Source organism: Coffea arabica, chromosome 11c (genome assembly GCF_036785885.1).
Source record: "Coffea arabica cultivar ET-39 chromosome 11c, Coffea Arabica ET-39 HiFi, whole genome shotgun sequence".
Classification (NCBI taxonomy): domain Eukaryota; kingdom Viridiplantae; phylum Streptophyta; class Magnoliopsida; order Gentianales; family Rubiaceae; genus Coffea; species Coffea arabica.
The window spans coordinates 21,284,613-21,308,841 of NC_092330.1; the positions used below are offsets into that span (position 1 = coordinate 21,284,613).

The 24,229-nt window shown below is 44.2% G+C and overlaps 14 non-coding genes and 14 pseudogenes across 14 annotated transcripts; all 28 read right to left on the reverse strand.

The window, feature by feature from the left end:
* Positions 1-2,271: 2,271 nt before the first annotated feature.
* Positions 2,272-2,390, reverse strand: LOC140017994 (5S ribosomal RNA). Its single transcript, XR_011824298.1, has one exon. It is a non-coding gene; the product is annotated as a 5S ribosomal RNA (ribosomal RNA).
* Positions 2,391-3,316: 926 nt separating this feature from the next.
* Positions 3,317-3,434, reverse strand: LOC140020669 (5S ribosomal RNA; annotated as a pseudogene).
* Positions 3,435-3,846: 412 nt separating this feature from the next.
* Positions 3,847-3,965, reverse strand: LOC140017692 (5S ribosomal RNA). The gene has a single exon (XR_011823998.1). It is a non-coding gene; the product is annotated as a 5S ribosomal RNA (ribosomal RNA).
* A 921-nt stretch (positions 3,966-4,886) lies between these two features.
* Positions 4,887-5,004, reverse strand: LOC140020483 (5S ribosomal RNA; annotated as a pseudogene).
* A 412-nt stretch (positions 5,005-5,416) lies between these two features.
* LOC140017778 (5S ribosomal RNA) lies at positions 5,417-5,535 on the reverse strand. Its single transcript, XR_011824084.1, has one exon. It is a non-coding gene; the product is annotated as a 5S ribosomal RNA (ribosomal RNA).
* Positions 5,536-6,481: 946 nt separating this feature from the next.
* LOC140018643 (5S ribosomal RNA) lies at positions 6,482-6,599 on the reverse strand (annotated as a pseudogene).
* A 412-nt stretch (positions 6,600-7,011) lies between these two features.
* Positions 7,012-7,130, reverse strand: LOC140017818 (5S ribosomal RNA). The gene has a single exon (XR_011824124.1). It is a non-coding gene; the product is annotated as a 5S ribosomal RNA (ribosomal RNA).
* Positions 7,131-8,057: 927 nt separating this feature from the next.
* On the reverse strand, positions 8,058-8,175 carry LOC140020670 (5S ribosomal RNA; annotated as a pseudogene).
* A 412-nt stretch (positions 8,176-8,587) lies between these two features.
* Positions 8,588-8,706, reverse strand: LOC140017693 (5S ribosomal RNA). Its single transcript, XR_011823999.1, has one exon. It is a non-coding gene; the product is annotated as a 5S ribosomal RNA (ribosomal RNA).
* A 921-nt stretch (positions 8,707-9,627) lies between these two features.
* LOC140020484 (5S ribosomal RNA) lies at positions 9,628-9,745 on the reverse strand (annotated as a pseudogene).
* Positions 9,746-10,157: 412 nt separating this feature from the next.
* LOC140017790 (5S ribosomal RNA) lies at positions 10,158-10,276 on the reverse strand. The gene has a single exon (XR_011824095.1). It is a non-coding gene; the product is annotated as a 5S ribosomal RNA (ribosomal RNA).
* A 946-nt stretch (positions 10,277-11,222) lies between these two features.
* On the reverse strand, positions 11,223-11,340 carry LOC140018644 (5S ribosomal RNA; annotated as a pseudogene).
* Positions 11,341-11,752: 412 nt separating this feature from the next.
* On the reverse strand, positions 11,753-11,871 carry LOC140017819 (5S ribosomal RNA). The gene has a single exon (XR_011824125.1). It is a non-coding gene; the product is annotated as a 5S ribosomal RNA (ribosomal RNA).
* A 946-nt stretch (positions 11,872-12,817) lies between these two features.
* On the reverse strand, positions 12,818-12,935 carry LOC140018645 (5S ribosomal RNA; annotated as a pseudogene).
* Positions 12,936-13,347: 412 nt separating this feature from the next.
* On the reverse strand, positions 13,348-13,466 carry LOC140017973 (5S ribosomal RNA). Its single transcript, XR_011824278.1, has one exon. It is a non-coding gene; the product is annotated as a 5S ribosomal RNA (ribosomal RNA).
* Positions 13,467-14,387: 921 nt separating this feature from the next.
* LOC140018646 (5S ribosomal RNA) lies at positions 14,388-14,505 on the reverse strand (annotated as a pseudogene).
* Positions 14,506-14,917: 412 nt separating this feature from the next.
* LOC140017801 (5S ribosomal RNA) lies at positions 14,918-15,036 on the reverse strand. Its single transcript, XR_011824107.1, has one exon. It is a non-coding gene; the product is annotated as a 5S ribosomal RNA (ribosomal RNA).
* A 946-nt stretch (positions 15,037-15,982) lies between these two features.
* LOC140018648 (5S ribosomal RNA) lies at positions 15,983-16,100 on the reverse strand (annotated as a pseudogene).
* Positions 16,101-16,512: 412 nt separating this feature from the next.
* LOC140017812 (5S ribosomal RNA) lies at positions 16,513-16,631 on the reverse strand. Its single transcript, XR_011824118.1, has one exon. It is a non-coding gene; the product is annotated as a 5S ribosomal RNA (ribosomal RNA).
* Positions 16,632-17,558: 927 nt separating this feature from the next.
* LOC140018649 (5S ribosomal RNA) lies at positions 17,559-17,676 on the reverse strand (annotated as a pseudogene).
* Positions 17,677-18,088: 412 nt separating this feature from the next.
* LOC140017823 (5S ribosomal RNA) lies at positions 18,089-18,207 on the reverse strand. Its single transcript, XR_011824129.1, has one exon. It is a non-coding gene; the product is annotated as a 5S ribosomal RNA (ribosomal RNA).
* A 945-nt stretch (positions 18,208-19,152) lies between these two features.
* Positions 19,153-19,270, reverse strand: LOC140019979 (5S ribosomal RNA; annotated as a pseudogene).
* Positions 19,271-19,681: 411 nt separating this feature from the next.
* Positions 19,682-19,800, reverse strand: LOC140017515 (5S ribosomal RNA). Its single transcript, XR_011823824.1, has one exon. It is a non-coding gene; the product is annotated as a 5S ribosomal RNA (ribosomal RNA).
* Positions 19,801-20,747: 947 nt separating this feature from the next.
* On the reverse strand, positions 20,748-20,865 carry LOC140019258 (5S ribosomal RNA; annotated as a pseudogene).
* Positions 20,866-21,277: 412 nt separating this feature from the next.
* Positions 21,278-21,396, reverse strand: LOC140017835 (5S ribosomal RNA). Its single transcript, XR_011824141.1, has one exon. It is a non-coding gene; the product is annotated as a 5S ribosomal RNA (ribosomal RNA).
* A 946-nt stretch (positions 21,397-22,342) lies between these two features.
* LOC140018650 (5S ribosomal RNA) lies at positions 22,343-22,460 on the reverse strand (annotated as a pseudogene).
* A 925-nt stretch (positions 22,461-23,385) lies between these two features.
* LOC140018651 (5S ribosomal RNA) lies at positions 23,386-23,503 on the reverse strand (annotated as a pseudogene).
* Positions 23,504-23,915: 412 nt separating this feature from the next.
* On the reverse strand, positions 23,916-24,034 carry LOC140017995 (5S ribosomal RNA). Its single transcript, XR_011824299.1, has one exon. It is a non-coding gene; the product is annotated as a 5S ribosomal RNA (ribosomal RNA).
* Between the last annotated feature and the right edge of the window lie 195 nt (positions 24,035-24,229).

The following is a 24,229-nucleotide window of genomic DNA, read 5'->3' on the forward strand; positions in this document are numbered from 1 at the left end:
ACACAAGTGGCATTCTCGGTCCATGTTTTGTTCAGCTATTGTTTCCTCCCTTTCTTCTCTTAACTCTCGGCCTCGTTTTGTTCCACAGCCATGACCATGTCCGCGACTATGTCCTCCTTCCACATATATACATATATATATATATATAGTTTTCCCTTCTCTCTCTTTTCTTTCCAAAAAGGTACTTTAATGAATGAATGCAGTAAATTGACTACAATAACAAAATCCAACATACCAATTACACAAATAACCTATCGCACATAACACGCCATATCAAAAGACGGACAAGCAAGTATACAAATACATATCAAGTTGGACAGATAACCATGTACACAAACACATATACTAACGTCAGGTGGTCGTAATATACGGGCGAACCAAAAGGAAAAGGTGAAGTCGTCCCAGTATCAGCCCGTCTGATCTCTCACGTCCCTTACTATCCAAACTAGATGTCCATTGACCTTTTGTGCTCATTCTAGTCAGACAAAGCCTGTTCACGTTTCCAAAATACAAGTCTCAAGTACCTAGTAGCTTGCATCGCCTCAATTCTGGAGTATTCGAGCACAAGAATCCGAAATAAGATAGTCCACATCTCGAGCTGGCCAGTCCCAAGAGTAAACCATCTACAAATCGAACTTCCTACCCGACATACCTATCTATGGTCCTTAGATATCATGAGAAAGATTGAAGACCTATAACACTTCAGGGTTCATAGCTTATGCTCGAACGAGCACTTAATCCTTCATACCCATTCACCACTCAGCCCAAGCACACTCCGCGCGGAGACCACGCAAAGCAGGCTTTGGGTTTTATCCCTCAATTGCTTAACTTTCAAATCAAATCGAATCCCACAGTCCGGCATCCTAAACTTCAAGCCTAGGATACACTACAGGAATTTGAAGCCTAAACTCTGATACCAACTGTGACGACCCCACTTCTCCCAAGGGCGAACCCAAGGGTATCGGCGGGCCGCCTGCCTAGCTCGCGCCAGGACTCAAAACTTAAAACAATCAAAGCCAGAAAATTCAAAAGAGTACTATATACAACCCCAAAAGAGTTATAATTACATTCTCCAAAAGTATCGAGTCAAACCACCAAAACAAAAACAAACATCCTAACTGTTCAACTATTACAAGCCAATCTAACTATACTAGTATACGAGCCAAAAGTCCCCGCGTCGGCCCCTGCTAAGGAAAACAAAAGGAATGGGGTAAGCTATATGCTTAGTAAGTAAACAGGGGCGAAAGCATAAATTTCACGTAACAGTTACACAATAAGAGTAAAGCAAAAGCAGAAAAGTAACATCACATAATAAGGATACAGGTGGCTCCAAAGCCAACTCATGTGCCATGCATGATCTCCTGCCGACACTCCGTCGACCGCAAATAATAGTCCGTAGAACTTCACTTGTACACCCACCGACACCTTATCACCCTCACTGGCCAGTCACCTCACAAACTTGCCCGGGCGAACGAAATCACAAACTTGAGCTTGAGTCACAAGCTCGGGTCACAAACTTGGTCACCTTCTCGGTGAACCGGATTCACAAAATTGGTTCATAACATGAACCTACAAACTTGGTGACCTCAGACTAAGTTGGACTGCCTTCGACCAAGCCCTAACCGGCTCGAATAGTCCAACCAGGTCAAGAGTTCGCCCCAAACTCACAAACTTCACAAAATTATTCAAAATCACAAACTTTGCAAACTTCACAAACTTTATTCGAAAGTCGCCCCGAGCCACAAGCTCAAGGGTTTTGGTTCCAAAAGGTTCATATACATATGTCAAGTACAATTATACATTCAAATTAGGGTTTAGGTCGAGTGCGATAAAGTACACCCTCGCCTAAGTGCCCTTTTCACATATCTCAAACACATAGCAAAGAAAACACACCAAACTGGCCTGAATACTTACTCAAAATACCAAAAGTAGTACGGAAGCAAAATCGCTTCGCGCGTTCGCTAGTAGTGGGCCCCACCGGCTCCGCCTAGCTCACCGCTGTCTGAAATAGAAGATTTTATCACAAACGGCCACTAACATGCCCAAAACAAGCAAAACGGCAAAACAACACGCGCGCACGTAAATATGACAGACGGAAACGGAAACGGCAGATTTGATACTCGTTTCTAGTTTACTCATAAGTTGAGCTACGAATATCGAATTAAGGCGTATGAGACGCCATATCGAAGCTTAAAGGATGAACAACAACTGTTATGAAGACATCCAGAACTGAAACTGGAGGCTTTAGTCCCAAATGAACCAAAAAAGGGAGGGGTGCAACACGAGGACTTCCCAGGGGGTCACCCATCCTAGTACTACTGTCGCCCAAGCACGCTTAACTTCGGAGTTCTGATGGGATCCGGTGCATTAGTGCTGGTATGATCGCACCCGCCATGTTCCTTTCGCTTTATTCTTTTAAACTGCCCCGTCCTGTGAAGCAGTGTGGCTTTTCTGGACCCGAATTCATTTTAAGCGTCAATTCAAGAATTTCCCCTCATCCTTTTATTTATTTACTTTTACATTTTTTTCTTGTTGATTTGCACCTTTTTTTTTCCCTCGTCGCGCAACTCTCAATTATCCTGAAATTGATCCTTCACGCTTGCGCTTATACATTTGCGCCGACAACTTTGACCGACGATCCGGGCTTCGATCCAGCCGTACCGTTCCTGACTTGTCTCGCGCCTTCAGATCCGCCTTCATGCTTCGATGAGAAGTAAAATATAAAGCAATCGTTCCGACGGAGCTAAATTACTACAGCATAAAGAACGAAGGGGAAATTTGGATTTCGAAACAAAAAAGGGAGGGGTGCAACACGAGGATTTCCCAGGGGGTCACCTAGGGGTGTCAGCGGGCCGGGTCCGGGCCGGAATTCATTATTCCGGACCCGGACCCGGATCCGACCCATTTACCCGACGGGCCTTTTATTCTGTGTTCCGGATCCGGACCCGGCGAGTCTCGGATCCGGGTCGGGTCTACCCGAACAAATTTGCCAAAATTTATAATTTCTGACAAAAAAGAGAAAAAGATATATTTGTAAACTAATTTCTAACTAATGCAAAGAAAAAACCAAATAAGAAAATAAATCAAATTGATTTTACTCAAATACATCATCCTAATCCAATTATATTGATAATATATATATTTTTTAAATTATTAAATCATTTACATCCGGATCCGGGTCTAATACGGGTCGGAATACTATATTCCGTATCCGACCCGTTTTTTTGTTTGAAAAAACGGATCCGGATCCGGGTAACGGAATTAAATCCCTACCCATACCCGCAATAATTTCAGCGATCCGATCCGGATCCGGGTCTAGACCCGACCCGTTGACAGGCCTAGGGTCACCCATCCTAGTACTACTGTCAACCAAGCACGCTTAACTTCGGAGTTCTGAAGGGATCCGGTGCATTAGTGCTGGTATGATCGCACCCGCCATGTTCCTTTCGCTTTATTCTTTTAAACTGCCACGTCCTGTGAAGCAGTTTGGCTTTTCTGGACCCGAATTCATTCTAAGCGTCAATTCATGAATTTCCTCTCATCCTTATATTTATTTACTTTTATATTTTTTTCTTGTTGATTTGCACCTTTTTTTTTCCCTCGTCGCACAACTCTCAATTATCCTGAAATTGATCCTTCACGCTTGCGCTTATACATTTGCGCCGACAACTTTGACCGACGATCCGGGCTTCGATCCAGCCGTACCGTTCCTGACTTGTCTCGCGCCTTCAGATCCGCTTTCATGCTTCGATAAGAAGCAAAATTTAAAGCAATCGTTCCGACGGAGCTCAATTACTACAGCATAAAGAACGAAGGGGAAATTTGGATTTCGAAACAAAAAAGTGTGGGGTGCAACACGAGGACTTCCCAGGGGGTCACCCATCCTAGTACTACTCTCGCCCAAGCACGCTTAACTTCGGAGTTCTGATGGGATCCGATGCATTAGTGCTGGTATGATCGCACCCGCCATGTTCCTTTCGCTTTATTCTTTTAAACTGCCCCGTCCTGTGAAGCAGTGTGGCTTTTCTGGACCCGAATTCATTTTAAGCGTCAATTCAAGAATTTCCCCTCATCCTTTTATTTATTTACTTTTACATTTTTTTCTTGTTGATTTGCACCTTTTTTTTTTCCCTCGTCGCGCAACTCTCAATTATCCTGAAATTGATCCTTAACGCTTGCGCTTATACATTTGCGCCGACAACTTTGACCGACGATCCGGGCTTCGATCCAGCCGTACCGTTCCTGACTTGTCTCGCGCCTTCAGATCCGCCTTCATTCTTTGATGAGAAGCAAAATATAAAGCAATCGTTCCGACGGAGCTAAGTTACTACAGCATAAAGAACGAAGGGGAAATTTGCATTTCGAAACAAAAAAGGGAGGGGTGCAACATGAGGATTTCCCAGGGGGTCACCTAGGGGTGTCAGCGGGCCGGGTCCGGGCCGGAATTCATTATTCCGGACCCGGATCCGACCCGTTTACCCGACGGGCCTTTTATTCTGTCTTCCGGATCCGGACCCGGCGAGTCTCGGATTCGGGTCGGGTCTACCCGAAAAAATTTGCCAAAATTTATAATTTCTAACAAAAAAGAGAAAAAGATATATTTGTAAACTAATTTCTAACTAATGCAAAGAAAAAACGAAATAAGAAAATAAATCAAATTGATTTTACTCAAATACATCATCCTAATCAAATTATATTGATAATATTTATATTTTTTAAATTATTAAATCATTTATATCCGGATCCGGGTCTAATACGGGTCGGAATACAATATTCCGTATCCGACCCGTTTTTTTGTTTGAAAAAACGGATCCGGATTCGGGTAACGGAATTAAATCCCTACCCATACCCGCAATAATTTCAGCGATCCGATCCGGATCCGGGTCTAGACCCTACCCGTTGACAGGCCTAGGGTCACCCATCCTAGTACTACTGTCGCCCAAGCACGCTTAACTTCGGAGTTCTGATGGGATCCGGTGCATTAGTGCTGGTATGATCGCACCCGCCATGTTCCTTTCGCTTTATTCTTTTAAACTGCCACGCCCTGTGAAGCAGTTTGGCTTTTCTGGACCCGAATTCATTCTAAGCGTCAATTCATGAATTTCCTCTCATCCTTTTATTTATTTACTTTTACATTTTTTTCTTGTTGATTTGCACCTTTTTTTTTCCCTCGTCGCACAACTCTCAATTATCCTGAAATTGATCCTTCACGCTTGCGCTTATACATTTGCGCCAACAACTTTGACCGACGATCCGGGCTTCGATCCAGCCGTACCGTTCCTGACTTGTCTCGCGCCTTCAGATCCGCTTTCATGCTTCGATAAGAAGCAAAATATAAAGCAATCGTTCCGACGGAGCTAAATTACTACAGCATAAAGAACGAAGGGGAAATTTGGATTTCGAAACAAAAAAGGGAGGGGTGCAACACGAGGACTTCCCAGGGGGTCACCCATCCTAGTACTACTCTCGCCCAAGCACGCTTAACTTCGGAGTTCTGATGGGATCCGGTGCATTAGTGCTGGTATGATCGCACCCGCCATGTTCCTTTCGCTTTATTCTTTTAAACTGCCCCGTCCTGTGAAGCAGTGTGGCTTTTCTGGACCCGAATTCATTTTAAGCGTCAATTCAAGAATTTCCCCTCATCCTTTTATTTATTTACTTTTACATTTTTTTCTTGTTGATTTGCACCTTTTTTTTTTCCCTCGTCGCGCAACTCTCAATTATCCTGAAATTGATCCTTCACGCTTGCGCTTATACATTTGCGCCGACAACTTTGACCGACGATCCGGGCTTCGATCCAGCCGTACCGTTCCTGACTTGTCTCGCGCCTTCAGATCCGCCTTCATGCTTCGATGAGAAGCAAAATATAAAGCAATCGTTCCGACGGAGCTAAATTACTACAGCATAAAGAACGAAGGGGAAATTTGGATTTCGAAACAAAAAAGGGAGGGGTGCAACACGAGGATTTCCCAGGGGGTCACCTAGGGGTGTCAGCGGGCCGGGTCCGGGCCGGAATTCATTATTCCGGACCCGGACCCGAATTACTATGCCGGACCCGGATCCGACCCGTTTACCCGACGGGCCTTTTATTCTGTGTTCCGGATCCGGACCCGGCGAGTCTCGGATCCGGGTCGGGTCTACCCGAACAAATTTGCCAAAATTTATAATTTCTGACAAAAAAGAGAAAAAGATATATTTGTAAACTAATTTCTAACTAATGCAAAGAAAAAACCAAATAAGAAAATAAATCAAATTGATTTTACTCAAATACATCATCCTAATCAAATTATATTGATAATATTTATATTTTTTAAATTATTAAATCATTTATATCCGGATCCGGGTCTAATACGGGTCGGAATACTATATTCCGTATCCGACCCATTTTTTTGTTTGAAAAAACGGATCCGGATCCGGGTAACGGAATTAAATCCCTACCCATACCCGCAATAATTTCAGCGATCCGATCCGGATCCGGGTCTAGACCCGACCCGTTGACAGGCCTAGGGTCACCCATCCTAGTACTACTGTCGCCCAAGCACGCTTAACTTCGGAGTTCTGATGGGATCCGGTGCATTAGTGCTGGTATGATCGCACCCGCCATGTTCCTTTCGCTTTATTCTTTTAAACTGCCACGTCCTGTGAAGCAGTTTGGCTTTTCAGGACCCGAATTCATTCTAAGCGTCAATTCATGAATTTCCTCTCATCCTTTTATTTATTTACTTTTATATTTTTTTCTTGTTGATTTGCACCTTTTTTTTTCCCTCGTCGCACAACTCTCAATTATCCTGAAATTGATCCTTCACGCTTGCGCTTATACATTTGCGCCGACAACTTTGACCGACGATCCGGGCTTCGATCCAGCCGTACCGTTCCTGACTTGTCTCGCGCCTTCAGATCCGCTTTCATGCTTCGATAAGAAGCAAAATATAAAGCAATCGTTCCGACGGAACTAAATTACTACAGCAAAAAGAACGAAGGGGAAATTTGGATTTCGAAACAAAAAAGGGAGGGGTGCAACACGAGGACTTCCCAGGGGGTCACCCATCCTAGTATTACTCTCGCCCAAGCACGCTTAACTTCGGAGTTCTGATGGGATCCGGTGCATTAGTGCTGGTATGATCGCACCCGCCATGTTCCTTTCGTTTTATTCTTTTAAACTGCCCCGTCCTGTGAAGCAGTGTGGCTTTTCTGGACCCGAATTCATTTTAAGCGTCAATTCAAGAATTTCCCCTCATCCTTTTATTTATTTACTTTTACATTTTTTTCTTGTTGATTTGCACCTTTTTTTTTTGCCTCGTCGCGCAACTCTCAATTATCCTGAAATTGATCCTTCACGCTTGCGCTTATACATTTGCGCCGACAACTTTGACCGACGATCCGGGCTTCGATCCAGCCGTACCGTTCCTGACTTGTCTCGCGCCTTCAGATCCGCCTTCATGCTTCGATGAGAAGCAAAATATAAAGCAATCGGTCCGACGGAGCTAAATTACTACAGCATAAAGAACGAAGGGGAAATTTGGATTTCGAAACAAAAAAGGGAGGGGTGCAACACGAGGATTTCCCAGGGGGTCACCTAGGGGTGTCAGCGGGCCGGGTCCGGGCCGGAATTCATTATTCCGGACCCGGACCCGGATCCGACCCATTTACCCGACGGGCCTTTTATTCTGTGTTCCGGATCCGGACCCGGCGAGTCTCGGATCCGGGTCGGGTCTACCCGAACAAATTTGCCAAAATTTATAATTTCTGACAAAAAAGAGAAAAAGATATATTTGTAAACTAATTTCTAACTAATGCAAAGAAAAAACCAAATAAGAAAATAAATCAAATTGATTTTACTCAAATACATCATCCTAATCCAATTATATTGATAATATATATATTTTTTAAATTATTAAATCATTTACATCCGGATCCGGGTCTAATACGGGTCGGAATACTATATTCCGTATCCGACCCGTTTTTTTGTTTGAAAAAACGGATCCGGATCCGGGTAACGGAATTAAATCCCTACCCATACCCGCAATAATTTCAGCGATCCGATCCGGATCCGGGTCTAGACCCGACCCGTTGACAGGCCTAGGGTCACCCATCCTAGTACTACTGTCAACCAAGCACGCTTAACTTCGGAGTTCTGAAGGGATCCGGTGCATTAGTGCTGGTATGATCGCACCCGCCATGTTCCTTTCGCTTTATTCTTTTAAACTGCCACGTCCTGTGAAGCAGTTTGGCTTTTCTGGACCCGAATTCATTCTAAGCGTCAATTCATGAATTTCCTCTCATCCTTATATTTATTTACTTTTATATTTTTTTCTTGTTGATTTGCACCTTTTTTTTTCCCTCGTCGCACAACTCTCAATTATCCTGAAATTGATCCTTCACGCTTGCGCTTATACATTTGCGCCGACAACTTTGACCGACGATCCGGGCTTCGATCCAGCCGTACCGTTCCTGACTTGTCTCGCGCCTTCAGATCCGCTTTCATGCTTCGATAAGAAGCAAAATTTAAAGCAATCGTTCCGACGGAGCTCAATTACTACAGCATAAAGAACGAAGGGGAAATTTGGATTTCGAAACAAAAAAGTGTGGGGTGCAACACGAGGACTTCCCAGGGGGTCACCCATCCTAGTACTACTCTCGCCCAAGCACGCTTAACTTCGGAGTTCTGATGGGATCCGATGCATTAGTGCTGGTATGATCGCACCCGCCATGTTCCTTTCGCTTTATTCTTTTAAACTGCCCCGTCCTGTGAAGCAGTGTGGCTTTTCTGGACCCGAATTCATTTTAAGCGTCAATTCAAGAATTTCCCCTCATCCTTTTATTTATTTACTTTTACATTTTTTTCTTGTTGATTTGCACCTTTTTTTTTTCCCTCGTCGCGCAACTCTCAATTATCCTGAAATTGATCCTTAACGCTTGCGCTTATACATTTGCGCCGACAACTTTGACCGACGATCCGGGCTTCGATCCAGCCGTACCGTTCCTGACTTGTCTCGCGCCTTCAGATCCGCCTTCATTCTTTGATGAGAAGCAAAATATAAAGCAATCGTTCCGACGGAGCTAAGTTACTACAGCATAAAGAACGAAGGGGAAATTTGCATTTCGAAACAAAAAAGGGAGGGGTGCAACATGAGGATTTCCCAGGGGGTCACCTAGGGGTGTCAGCGGGCCGGGTCCGGGCCGGAATTCATTATTCCGGACCCGGATCCGACCCGTTTACCCGACGGGCCTTTTATTCTGTCTTCCGGATCCGGACCCGGCGAGTCTCGGATTCGGGTCGGGTCTACCCGAAAAAATTTGCCAAAATTTATAATTTCTAACAAAAAAGAGAAAAAGATATATTTGTAAACTAATTTCTAACTAATGCAAAGAAAAAACGAAATAAGAAAATAAATCAAATTGATTTTACTCAAATACATCATCCTAATCAAATTATATTGATAATATTTATATTTTTTAAATTATTAAATCATTTATATCCGGATCCGGGTCTAATACGGGTCGGAATACAATATTCCGTATCCGACCCGTTTTTTTGTTTGAAAAAACGGATCCGGATTCGGGTAACGGAATTAAATCCCTACCCATACCCGCAATAATTTCAGCGATCCGATCCGGATCCGGGTCTAGACCCTACCCGTTGACAGGCCTAGGGTCACCCATCCTAGTACTACTGTCGCCCAAGCACGCTTAACTTCGGAGTTCTGATGGGATCCGGTGCATTAGTGCTGGTATGATCGCACCCGCCATGTTCCTTTCGCTTTATTCTTTTAAACTGCCACGCCCTGTGAAGCAGTTTGGCTTTTCTGGACCCGAATTCATTCTAAGCGTCAATTCATGAATTTCCTCTCATCCTTTTATTTATTTACTTTTACATTTTTTTCTTGTTGATTTGCACCTTTTTTTTTCCCTCGTCGCACAACTCTCAATTATCCTGAAATTGATCCTTCACGCTTGCGCTTATACATTTGCGCCAACAACTTTGACCGACGATCCGGGCTTCGATCCAGCCGTACCGTTCCTGACTTGTCTCGCGCCTTCAGATCCGCTTTCATGCTTCGATAAGAAGCAAAATATAAAGCAATCGTTCCGACGGAGCTAAATTACTACAGCATAAAGAACGAAGGGGAAATTTGGATTTCGAAACAAAAAAGGGAGGGGTGCAACACGAGGACTTCCCAGGGGGTCACCCATCCTAGTACTACTCTCGCCCAAGCACGCTTAACTTCGGAGTTCTGATGGGATCCGGTGCATTAGTGCTGGTATGATCGCACCCGCCATGTTCCTTTCGCTTTATTCTTTTAAACTGCCCCGTCCTGTGAAGCAGTGTGGCTTTTCTGGACCCGAATTCATTTTAAGCGTCAATTCAAGAATTTCCCCTCATCCTTTTATTTATTTACTTTTACATTTTTTTCTTGTTGATTTGCACCTTTTTTTTTTCCCTCGTCGCGCAACTCTCAATTATCCTGAAATTGATCCTTCACGCTTGCGCTTATACATTTGCGCCGACAACTTTGACCGACGATCCGGGCTTCGATCCAGCCGTACCGTTCCTGACTTGTCTCGCGCCTTCAGATCCGCCTTCATGCTTCGATGAGAAGCAAAATATAAAGCAATCGTTCCGACGGAGCTAAATTACTACAGCATAAAGAACGAAGGGGAAATTTGGATTTCGAAACAAAAAAGGGAGGGGTGCAACACGAGGATTTCCCAGGGGGTCACCTAGGGGTGTCAGCGGGCCGGGTCCGGGCCGGAATTCATTATTCCGGACCCGGACCCGAATTACTATGCCGGACCCGGATCCGACCCGTTTACCCGACGGGCCTTTTATTCTGTGTTCCGGATCCGGACCCGGCGAGTCTCGGATCCGGGTCGGGTCTACCCGAACAAATTTGCCAAAATTTATAATTTCTGACAAAAAAGAGAAAAAGATATATTTGTAAACTAATTTCTAACTAATGCAAAGAAAAAACCAAATAAGAAAATAAATCAAATTGATTTTACTCAAATACATCATCCTAATCAAATTATATTGATAATATTTATATTTTTTAAATTATTAAATCATTTATATCCGGATCCGGGTCTAATACGGGTCGGAATACTATATTCCGTATCCGACCCATTTTTTTGTTTGAAAAAACGGATCCGGATCCGGGTAACGGAATTAAATCCCTACCCATACCCGCAATAATTTCAGCGATCCGATCCGGATCCGGGTCTAGACCCGACCCGTTGACAGGCCTAGGGTCACCCATCCTAGTACTACTGTCGCCCAAGCACGCTTAACTTCGGAGTTCTGATGGGATCCGGTGCATTAGTGCTGGTATGATCGCACCCGCCATGTTCCTTTCGCTTTATTCTTTTAAACTGCCACGTCCTGTGAAGCAGTTTGGCTTTTCAGGACCCGAATTCATTCTAAGCGTCAATTCATGAATTTCCTCTCATCCTTTTATTTATTTACTTTTATATTTTTTTCTTGTTGATTTGCACCTTTTTTTTTCCCTCGTCGCACAACTCTCAATTATCCTGAAATTGATCCTTCACGCTTGCGCTTATACATTTGCGCCGACAACTTTGACCGACGATCCGGGCTTCGATCCAGCCGTACCGTTCCTGACTTGTCTCGCGCCTTCAGATCCGCTTTCATGCTTCGATAAGAAGCAAAATATAAAGCAATCGTTCCGACGGAACTAAATTACTACAGCAAAAAGAACGAAGGGGAAATTTGGATTTCGAAACAAAAAAGGGAGGGGTGCAACACGAGGACTTCCCAGGGGGTCACCCATCCTAGTATTACTCTCGCCCAAGCACGCTTAACTTCGGAGTTCTGATGGGATCCGGTGCATTAGTGCTGGTATGATCGCACCCGCCATGTTCCTTTCGTTTTATTCTTTTAAACTGCCCCGTCCTGTGAAGCAGTGTGGCTTTTCTGGACCCGAATTCATTTTAAGCGTCAATTCAAGAATTTCCCCTCATCCTTTTATTTATTTACTTTTACATTTTTTTCTTGTTGATTTGCACCTTTTTTTTTTGCCTCGTCGCGCAACTCTCAATTATCCTGAAATTGATCCTTCACGCTTGCGCTTATACATTTGCGCCGACAACTTTGACCGACGATCCGGGCTTCGATCCAGCCGTACCGTTCCTGACTTGTCTCGCGCCTTCAGATCCGCCTTCATGCTTCGATGAGAAGCAAAATATAAAGCAATCGGTCCGACGGAGCTAAATTACTACAGCATAAAGAACGAAGGGGAAATTTGGATTTCGAAACAAAAAAGGGAGGGGTGCAACACGAGGATTTCCCAGGGGGTCACCTAGGGGTGTCAGCGGGCCGGGTCCGGGCCGGAATTCATTATTCCGGACCCGGACCCGAATTACTATGCCGGACCCGGATCCGACCCGTTTACCCGACGGGCCTTTTATTCTTTGTTCCGGATCCGGACCCGGCGAGTCTCGGATCCGGGTCGGGTCTACCCGAACAAATTTGCCAAAATTTATAATTTCTGACAAAAAAGAGAAAAAGATATATTTGTAAACTAATTTCTAACTAATGCAAAGAAAAAACCAAATAAGAAAATAAATCAAATTGATTTTACTCAAATACATCATCCTAATCAAATTATATTGATAATATTTATATTTTTTAAATTATTAAATCATTTATATCCGGATCCGGGTCTAATACGGGTCGGAATACTATATTCCGTATCCGACCCGTTTTTTTGTTTGAAAAAACGGATCCGGATCCGGGTAACGGAATTAAATCCCTACCCATACCCGCAATAATTTCAGCGATCCGATCCGGATCCGGGTCTAGACCCGACCCGTTGACAGGCCTAGGGTCACCCATCCTAGTACTACTGTCGCCCAAGCACGCTTAACTTCGGAGTTCTGATGGGATCCGGTGCATTAGTGCTGGTATGATCGCACCCGCCATGTTCCTTTCGCTTTATTCTTTTAAACTGCCACGTCCTGTGAAGCAGTTTGGCTTTTCAGGACCCGAATTCATTCTAAGCGTCAATTCATGAATTTCCTCTCATCCTTTTATTTATTTACTTTTATATTTTTTTCTTGTTGATTTGCACCTTTTTTTTTCCCTCGTCGCACAACTCTCAATTATCCTGAAATTGATCCTTCACGCTTGCGCTTATACATTTGCGCCGACAACTTTGACCGACGATCCGGGCTTCGATCCAGCCGTACCGTTCCTGACTTGTCTCGCGCCTTCAGATCCGCTTTCATGCTTCGATAAGAAGCAAAATATAAAGCAATCGTTCCGACGGAGCTAAATTACTACAGCAAAAAGAACGAAGGGGAAATTTGGATTTCGAAACAAAAAAGGGAGGGGTGCAACACGAGGACTTCCCAGGGGGTCACCCATCCTAGTACTACTCTCGCCCAAGCACGCTTAACTTCGGAGTTCTGATGCGATCCGGTGCATTAGTGCTGGTATGATCGCACTCGCCATGTTTCTTTCGCTTTATTCTTTTAAACTGCCCCGTCCTGTGAAGCAGTGTGGCTTTTCTGGACCCGAATTCATTTTAAGCGTCAATTCAAGAATTTCCCCTCATCCTTTTATTTATTTACTTTTACATTTTTTTCTTGTTGATTTGCACCTTTTTTTTTTGCCTCGTCGCGCAACTCTCAATTATCCTGAAATTGATCCTTCACGCTTGCGCTTATACATTTGCGCCGACAACTTTGACCGACGATCCGGGCTTCGATCCAGCCGTACCGTTCCTGACTTGTCTCGCGCCTTCAGATCCGCCTTCATGCTTCGATGAGAAGCAAAATATAAAGCAATCGGTCCGACGGAGCTAAATTACTACAGCATAAAGAACGAAGGGGAAATTTGGATTTCGAAACAAAAAAGGGAGGGGTGCAACACGAGGATTTCCCAAGGGGTCACCTAGGGGTGTCAGCGGGCCGGGTCCGGGCCGGAATTCATTATTCCGGACCCGGATCCGACCCGTTTACCCGACGGGCCTTTTATTCTGTCTTCCGGATCCGGACCCGGCGAGTCTCGGATTCGGGTCGGGTCTACCCGAAAAAATTTGCCAAAATTTATAATTTCTAACAAAAAAGAGAAAAAGATATATTTGTAAACTAATTTCTAACTAATGCAAAGAAAAAACCAAATAAGAAAATAAATCAAATTGATTTTACTCAAATACATCATCCTAATCCAATTATATTGATAATATATATATTTTTTAAATTATTAAATCATTTACATCCGGATCCGGGTCTAATACGGGTCGGAATACTATATTCCGTATCCGACCCGTTTTTTTGTTTGAAAAAACGGATCCGGATCCGGGTAACGGAATTAAATCCCTACCCATACCCGCAATAATTTCAGCGATCCGATCCGGATCCGGGTCTAGACCCGACCCGTTGACAGGCCTAGGGTCACCCATCCTAGTACTACTGTCGCCCAAGCACGCTTAACTTCGGAGTTCTGATGGGATCCGGTGCATTAGTGCTGGTATGATCGCACCCGCCATGTTCCTTTCGCTTTATTCTTTTAAACTGCCACGTCCTGTGAAGCAGTTTGGCTTTTCAGGACCCGAATTCATTCTAAGCGTCAATTCATGAATTTCCTCTCATCCTTTTATTTATTTACTTTTATATTTTTTTCTTGTTGATTTGCACCTTTTTTTTTCCCTCGTCGCACAACTCTCAATTATCCTGAAATTGATCCTTCACGCTTGCGCTTATACATTTGCGCCGACAACTTTGACCGACGATCCGGGCTTCGATCCAGCCGTACCGTTCCTGACTTGTCTCGCGCCTTCAGATCCGCTTTCATGCTTCGATAAGAAGCAAAATATAAAGCAATCGTTCCGACGGAGCTAAATTACTACAGCAAAAAGAACGAAGGGGAAATTTGGATTTCGAAACAAAAAAGGGAGGGGTGCAACACGAGGACTTCCCAGGGGGTCACCCATCCTAGTACTACTCTCGCCCAAGCACGCTTAACTTCGGAGTTCTGATGGGATCCGGTGCATTAGTGCTGGTATGATCGCACCCGCCATGTTCCTTTCGCTTTATTCTTTTAAACTGCCCCGTCCTGTGAAGCAGTGTGGCTTTTCTGGACCCGAATTCATTTTAAGCGTCAATTCAAGAATTTCCCCTCATCCTTTTATTTATTTACTTTTACATTTTTTTCTTGTTGATTTGCACCTTTTTTTTTTGCCTCGTCGCGCAACTCTCAATTATCCTGAAATTGATCCTTCACGCTTGCGCTTATACATTTGCGCCGACAACTTTGACCGACGATCCGGGCTTCGATCCAGCCGTACCGTTCCTGACTTGTCTCGCGCCTTCAGATCCGCCTTCATGCTTCGATGAGAAGCAAAATATAAAGCAATCGGTCCGACGGAGCTAAATTACTACAGCATAAAGAACGAAGGGGAAATTTGGATTTCGAAACAAAAAAGGGAGGGGTGCAACACGAGGATTTCCCAAGGGGTCACCTAGGGGTGTCAGCGGGCCGGGTCCGGGCCGGAATTCATTATTCCGGACCCGGACCCGAATTACTATGCCGGACCCGGATCCGACCCGTTTACCCGACGGGCCTTTTATTCTTTGTTCCGGATCCGGACCCGGCGAGTCTCGGATCCGGGTCGGGTCTACCCGAACAAATTTGCCAAAATTTATAATTTCTGACAAAAAAGAGAAAAAGATATATTTGTAAACTAATTTCTAACTAATGCAAAGAAAAAACCAAATAAGAAAATAAATCAAATTGATTTTACTCAAATACATCATCCTAATCAAATTATATTGATAATATTTATATTTTTTAAATTATTAAATCATTTATATCCGGATCCGGGTCTAATACGGGTCGGAATACTATATTCCGTATCCGACCCGTTTTTTTGTTTGAAAAAACGGATCCGGATCCGGGTAACGGAATTAAATCCCTACCCATACCCGCAATAATTTCAGCGATCCGATCCGGATCCGGATCTAGACCCGACCCGTTGACAGGCCTAGGGTCACCCATCCTAGTACTACTGTCGCCCAAGCACGCTTAACTTCGGAGTTCTGATGGGATCCGGTGCATTAGTGCTGGTATGATCGCACCCGCCATGTTCCTTTCGCTTTATTCTTTTAAACTGCCACGTCCTGTGAAGCAGTTTGGCTTTTCAGGACCCGAATTCATTCTAAGCGTCAATTCATGAATTTCCTCTCATCCTTTTATTTATTTACTTTTATATTTTTTTCTTGTTGATTTGCACCTTTTTTTTTCCCTCGTCGCACAACTCTCAATTATCCTGAAATTGATCCTTCACGCTTGCGCTTATACATTTGCGCCGACAACTTTGACCGACGATCCGGGCTTCGATCCAGCCGTACCGTTCCTGACTTGTCTCGCGCCTTCAGATCCGCTTTCATGCTTCGATAAGAAGCAAAATATAAAGCAATCGTTCCGACGGAGCTAAATTACTACAGCAAAAAGAACGAAGGGGAAATTTGGATTTCGAAACAAAAAAGGGAGGGGTGCAACACGAGGACTTCCCAGGGGGTCACCCATCCTAGTACTACTCTCGCCCAAGCACGCTTAACTTCGGAGTTCTGATGGGATCCGGTGCATTAGTGCTGGTATGATCGCACCCGCCATGTTCCTTTCGCTTTATTCTTTTAAACTGCCCCGTCCTGTGAAGCAGTGTGGCTTTTCTGGACCCGAATTCATTTTAAGCGTCAATTCAAGAATTTCCCCTCATCCTTTTATTTATTTACTTTTACATTTTTTTCTTGTTGATTTGCACCTTTTTTTTTTGCCTCGTCGCGCAACTCTCAATTATCCTGAAATTGATCCTTCACGCTTGCGCTTATACATTTGCGCCGACAACTTTGACCGACGATCCGGGCTTCGATCCAGCCGTACCGTTCCTGACTTGTCTCGCGCCTTCAGATCCGCCTTCATGCTTCGATGAGAAGCAAAATATAAAGCAATCGTTCCGACGGAGCTAAATTACTACAGCATAAAGAACGAAGGGGAAATTTGGATTTCGAAACAAAAAAGGGAGGGGTGCAACACGAGGATTTCCCAGGGGGTCACCTAGGGGTGTCAGCGGGCCGGGTCCGGGCCGGAATTCATTATTCCGGACCCGGACCCGGATCCGACCCATTTACCCGACGGGCCTTTTATTCTGTGTTCCGGATCCGGACCCGGCGAGTCTCGGATCCGGGTCGGGTCTACCCGAACAAATTTGCCAAAATTTATAATTTCTGACAAAAAAGAGAAAAAGATATATTTGTAAACTAATTTCTAACTAATGCAAAGAAAAAACCAAATAAGAAAATAAATCAAATTGATTTTACTCAAATACATCATCCTAATCCAATTATATTGATAATATATATATTTTTTAAATTATTAAATCATTTACATCCGGATCCGGGTCTAATACGGGTCGGAATACTATATTCCGTATCCGACCCGTTTTTTTGTTTGAAAAAACGGATCCGGATCCGGGTAACGGAATTAAATCCCTACCCATACCCGCAATAATTTCAGCGATCCGATCCGGATCCGGGTCTAGACCCGACCCGTTGACAGGCCTAGGGTCACCCATCCTAGTACTACTGTCGCCCAAGCACGCTTAACTTCGGAGTTCTGATGGGATCCGGTGCATTAGTGCTGGTATGATCGCACCCGCCATGTTCCTTTCGCTTTATTCTTTTAAACTGCCACGTCCTGTGAAGCAGTTTGGCTTTTCAGGACCCGAATTCATTCTAAGCGTCAATTCATGAATTTCCTCTCATCCTTTTATTTATTTACTTTTATATTTTTTTCTTGTTGATTTGCACCTTTTTTTTTCCCTCGTCGCACAACTCTCAATTATCCTGAAATTGATCCTTCACGCTTGCGCTTATACATTTGCGCCGACAACTTTGACCGACGATCCGGGCTTCGATCCAGCCGTACCGTTCCTGACTTGTCTCGCGCCTTCAGATCCGCTTTCATGCTTCGATAAGAAGCAAAATATAAAGCAATCGTTCCGACGGAGCTAAATTACTACAGCAAAAAGAACGAAGGGGAAATTTGGATTTCGAAACAAAAAAGGGAGGGGTGCAACACGAGGACTTCCCAGGGGGTCACCCATCCTAGTACTACTCTCGCCCAAGCACGCTTAACTTCGGAGTTCTGATGGGATCCGGTGCATTAGTGCTGGTATGATCGCACCCGCCATGTTCCTTTCGCTTTATTCTTTTAAACTGCCCCGTCCTGTGAAGCAGTGTGGCTTTTCTGGACCCGAATTCATTTTAAGCGTCAATTCAAGAATTTTCCCTCATCCTTTTATTTATTTACTTTTACATTTTTTTCTTGTTGATTTGCACCTTTTTTTTTCCCTCGTCGCGCAACTCTCAATTATCCTGAAATTGATCCTTCACGCTTGCGCTTATACATTTGCGCCGACAACTTTGACCGACGATCCGGGCTTCGATCCAGCCGTACCGTTCCTGACTTGTCTCGCGCCTTCAGATCCGCCTTCATGCTTCGATGAGAAGCAAAATATAAAGCAATCGGTCCGACGGAGCTAAATTACTACAGCATAAAGAACGAAGGGGAAATTTGGATTTCGAAACAAAAAAGGGAGGGGTGCAACACGAGGATTTCCCAAGGGGTCACCTAGGGGTGTCAGCGGGCCGGGTCCGGGCCGGAATTCATTATTCCGGACCCGGACCCGAATTACTATGCCGGACCCGGATCCGACCCGTTTACCCGACGGGCCTTTTATTCTGTGTTCCGGATCCGGATCCGGCGAGTCTCGGATCCGGGTCGGGTCTACCCGAACAAATTTGCCAAAATTTATAATTTCTGACAAAAAAGAGAAAAAGATATATTTGTAAACTAATTTCTAACTAATGCAAAGAAAAAACCAAATAAGAAAATAAATCAAATTGATTTTACTCAAATACATCATCCTAATCAAATTATATTGATAATATTTATATTTTTTAAATTATTAAATCATTTATATCCGGATCCGGGTCTAATACGGGTCGGAATACTATATTCCGCATCCGACCCGTTTTTTTGTTTGAAAAAACGGATTCGGATCCGGGTAACGGAATTAAATCCCTACCCATACCCGCAATAATTTCAGCGATCCGATCCGGATCCGGGTCTAGACCCGACCCGTTGACAGGCCTAGGGTCACCCATCCTAGTACTACTGTCGCCCAAGCACGCTTAACTTCAGAGTTCTGATGGGATCCGGTGCATTAGTGCTGGTATGATCGCACCCGCCATGTTCCTTTCGCTTTATTCTTTTAAACTGACACGTCCTGTGAAGCAGTTTGGCTTTTCAGGACCCGAATTCATTCTAAGCGTCAATTCATGAATTTCCTCTCATCCTTTTATTTATTTACTTTTATATTTTTTTCTTGTTGATTTGCACCTTTTTTTTCCCTCGTCGCACAACTCTCAATTATCCTGAAATTGATCCTTCACGCTTGCGCTTATACATTTGCGCCGACAACTTTGACCGACGATCCGGGCTTCGATCCAGCCGTACCGTTCCTGACTTGTCTCGCGCCTTCAGATCCGCTTTCATGCTTCGATAAGAAGCAAAATATAAAGCAATCGTTCCGACGGAGCTAAATTACTACAGCAAAAAGAACGAAGGGGAAATTTGGATTTCGAAACAAAAAAGGGAGGGGTGCAACACGAGGACTTCCCAGGGGGTCACCCATCCTAGTACTACTCTCGCCCAAGCACGCTTAACTTCGGAGTTCTGATGGGATCCGGTGCATTAGTGCTGGTATGATTGCACCCGCCATGTTCCTTTCGCTTTATTCTTTTAAACTGCGCCGTCCTGTGAAGCAGTGTGGCTTTTCTGGACCCGAATTCATTTTAAGCGTCAATTCAAGAATTTCCCCTCATCCTTTTATTTATTTACTTTTACATTTTTTTCTTGTTGATTTGCACCTTTTTTTTTTTCCCTCGTCGCGCAACTCTCAATTATCCTGAAATTGATCCTTCACGCTTGCGCTTATACATTTGCGCCGACAACTTTGACCGACGATCCGGGCTTCGATCCAGCCGTACCGTTCCTGACTTGTCTCGCGCCTTCAGATCCGCCTTCATGCTTCGATGAGAAGCAAAATATAAAGCAATCGTTCCGACGGAGCTAAATTACTACAGCATAAAGAACGAAGGGGAAATTTGGATTTCGAAACAAAAAAGGGAGGGGTGCAACACGAGGATTTCCCAGGGGGTCACCTAGGGGTGTCAGCGGGCCGGGTCCGGGCCGGAATTCATTATTCCGGACCCGGACCCGAATTACTATGCCAGACCCGGATCCGACCCGTTTACCCGACGGGCCTTTTATTCTGTGTTCCGGATCCGGATCCGGCGAGTCTCGGATCCGGGTCGGGTCTACCCGAACAAATTTGCCAAAATTTATAATTTCTGACAAAAAAGAGAAAAAGATATATTTGTAAACTAATTTCTAACTAATGCAAAGAAAAAACCAAATAAGAAAATAAATCAAATTGATTTTACTCAAATACATCATCCTAATCAAATTATATTGATAATATTTATATTTTTTAAATTATTAAATCATTTATATCCGGATCCGGGTCTAATACGGGTCGGAATACTATATTCCGCATCCGACCCGTTTTTTTGTTTGAAAAAACGGATTCGGATCCGGGTAACGGAATTAAATCCCTACCCATACCCGCAATAATTTCAGCGATCCGATCCGGATCCGGGTCTAGACCCGACCCGTTGACAGGCCTAGGGTCACCCATCCTAGTACTACTGTCGCCCAAGCACGCTTAGCTTCGGAGTTCTGATGGGATCCGGTGCATTAGTGCTGGTATGATCGCACCCGCCATGTTCCTTTCGCTTTATTCTTTTAAACTGCCACGTCCTGTGAAGCAGTTTGGCTTTTCAGGACCCGAATTCATTCTAAGCGTCAATTCATGAATTTCCTCTCATCCTTTTATTTATTTACTTTTATATTTTTTTCTTGTTGATTTGCACCTTTTTTTTTCCCTCGTCGCACAACTCTCAATTATCCTGAAATTGATCCTTCACGCTTGCGCTTATACATTTGCGCCGACAACTTTGACCGACGATCCGGGCTTCGATCCAGCCGTACCGTTCCTGACTTGTCTCACGCCTTCAGATCCGCTTTCATGCTTCGATAAGAAGCAAAATATAAAGCAATCGTTCCGACGGAGCTAAATTACTACAGCAAAAAGAACGAAGGGGAAATTTGGATTTCGAAACAAAAAAGGGAGGGGTGCAACACGAGGACTTCCCAGGGGGTCACCCATCCTAGTACTACTCTCGCCCAAGCACGCTTAACTTCGGAGTTCTGATGGGATCCGGTGCATTAGTGCTGGTATGATCGCACCCGCCATGTTCCTTTCGCTTTATTCTTTTAAACTGCCCCGTCCTGTGAAGCAGTGTGGCTTTTCTGGACCCGAATTCATTTTAAGCGTCAATTCAAGAATTTCCCCTCATCCTTTTATTTATTTACTTTTACATTTTTTTCTTGTTGATTTGCACCTTTTTTTTTTGCCTCGTCGCGCAACTCTCAATTATCCTGAAATTGATCCTTCACGCTTGCACTTATACATTTGCGCCGACAACTTTGACCGACGATCCGGGCTTCGATCCAGCCGTACCGTTCCTGACTTGTCTCGCGCCTTCAGATCCGCCTTCATGCTTCGATGAGAAGCAAAATATAAAGCAATCGGTCCGACGGAGCTAAATTACTACAGCATAAAGAACGAAGGGGAAATTTGGATTTCGAAACAAAAAAGGGAGGGGTGCAACACGAGGATTTCCCAAGGGGTCACCTAGGGGTGTCAGCGGGCCGGGTCCGGGCCGGAATTCATTATTCCGGACCCGGACCCGAATTACTATGCCGGACCCGGATCCGACCCGTTTACCCGACGGGCCTTTTATTCTGTGTTCCGGATCCGGACCCGGCGAGTCTCGGATCCGGGTCGGGTCTACCCGAACAAATTTGCCAAAATTTATAATTTCTGACAAAAAAGAGAAAAAGATATATTTGTAAACTAATTTCTAACTAATGCAAAGAAAAAACCAAATAAGAAAATAAATCAAATTGATTTTACTCAAATATATCATCCTAATCAAATTATATTGATAATATTTATATTTTTTAAATTATTAAATCATTTATATCCGGATCCGGGTCTAATACGGGTCGGAATACTATATTCCGTATCCGACCCGTTTTTTTGTTTGAAAAAACGGATCCGGATCCGGGTAACGGAATTAAATCCCTACCCATACCCGCAATAATTTCAGCGATCCGATCCGGATCCGGGTCTAGACCCGACCCGTTGACAGGCCTAGGGTCACCCATCCTAGTACTACTGTCGCCCAAGCACGCTTAACTTCGGAGTTCTGATGGGATCCGGTGCATTAGTGCTGGTATGATCGCACCCGCCATGTTCCTTTCGCTTTATTCTTTTAAACTGCCACGTCCTGTGAAGCAGTTTGGCTTTTCAGGACCCGAATTCATTCTAAGCGTCAATTCATGAATTTCCTCTTATCCTTTTATTTATTTACTTTTATATTTTTTTCTTGTTGATTTGCACCTTTTTTTTTCCCTCGTCGCACAACTCTCAATTATCCTGAAATTGATCCTTCACGCTTGCGCTTATACATTTGCGCCGACAACTTTGACCGACGATCCGGGTTTCGATCCAGCCGTACCGTTCCTGACTTGTCTCGCGCCTTCAGATCCGCCTTCATGCTTCGATGAGAAGCAAAATATAAAGCAATCGTTCCGACGGAGCTAAGTTACTACAGCATAAAGAACGAAGGGGAAATTTGGATTTCGAAACAAAAAAGGGAGGGGTGCAACACGAGGAGTTCCCAGGGGGTCACCTAGGGTGTCAGCGGGCCGGGTCCGGGCCGGAATTCATTATTCCGGACCCGGACCCGGATCCGACCCGTTTACCCGACGGGCCTTTTATTCTGTGTTCCGGATCCGGACCCGGCGAGTCTCGGATCCGGGTCGGGTCTACCCGAACAAATTTGCCAAAATTTATAATTTCTGACAAAAAAGAGAAAAAGATATATTTGTAAACTAATTTCTAACTAATGCAAAGAAAAAACCAAATAAGAAAATAAATCAAATTGATTTTACTCAAATACATCATCCTAATCCAATTATATTGATAATATATATATTTTTTAAATTATTAAATCATTTACATCCGGATCCGGGTCTAATACGGGTCGGAATACTATATTCCGTATCCGACCCGTTTTTTTGTTTGAAAAAACGGATCCGGATCCGGGTAACGGAATTAAATCCCTACCCATACCCGCAATAATTTCAGCGATCCGATCCGGATCCGGGTCTAGACCCGACCCGTTGACAGGCCTAGGGTCACCCATCCTAGTACTACTGTCGCCCAAGCACGCTTAACTTCGGAGTTCTGATGGGATCCGGTGCATTAGTGCTGGTATGATCGCACCCGCCATGTTCCTTTCGCTTTATTCTTTTAAACTGCCACGTCCTGTGAAGCAGTTTGGCTTTTCAGGACCCGAATTCATTCTAAGCGTCAATTCATGAATTTCCTCTCATCCTTTTATTTATTTACTTTTATATTTTTTTCTTGTTGATTTGCACCTTTTTTTTTCCCTCGTCGCACAACTCTCAGTTATCCCGAAATTGATCCTTCACGCTTGCGCTTATACATTTGCGCCGACAACTTTGACCGACGATCCGGGCTTCGATCCAGCCGTACCGTTCCTGACTTGTCTCGCGCCTTCAGATCCGCCTTCATGCTTCGATAAGAAGCAAAATATAAAGCAATCGTTCCGACGGAGCTAAATTACTACAGCATAAAGAACGAAGGGGAAATTTGGATTTCGAAACAAAAAAGGGAGGGGTGCAACACGAGGACTTCCCAGGGGGTCACCCATCCTAGTACTACTGTCGCCCAAGCACGCTTAACTTCGGAGTTCTGATGGGATCCGGTGCATTAGTGCTGGTATGATCGCACCCGCCATGTTCTTTTCGCTTTATTCTTTTAAACTGCCCCGTCCTGTGAAGCAGTGTGGCTTTTCTGGACCCGAATTCATTTTAAGCGTCAATTCAAGAATTTCCCCTCATCCTTTTATTTATTTACTTTTACATTTTTTTCTTGTTGATTTGCACCTTTTTTTTTCCCTCGTCGCGCAACTCTCAATTATCCTGAAA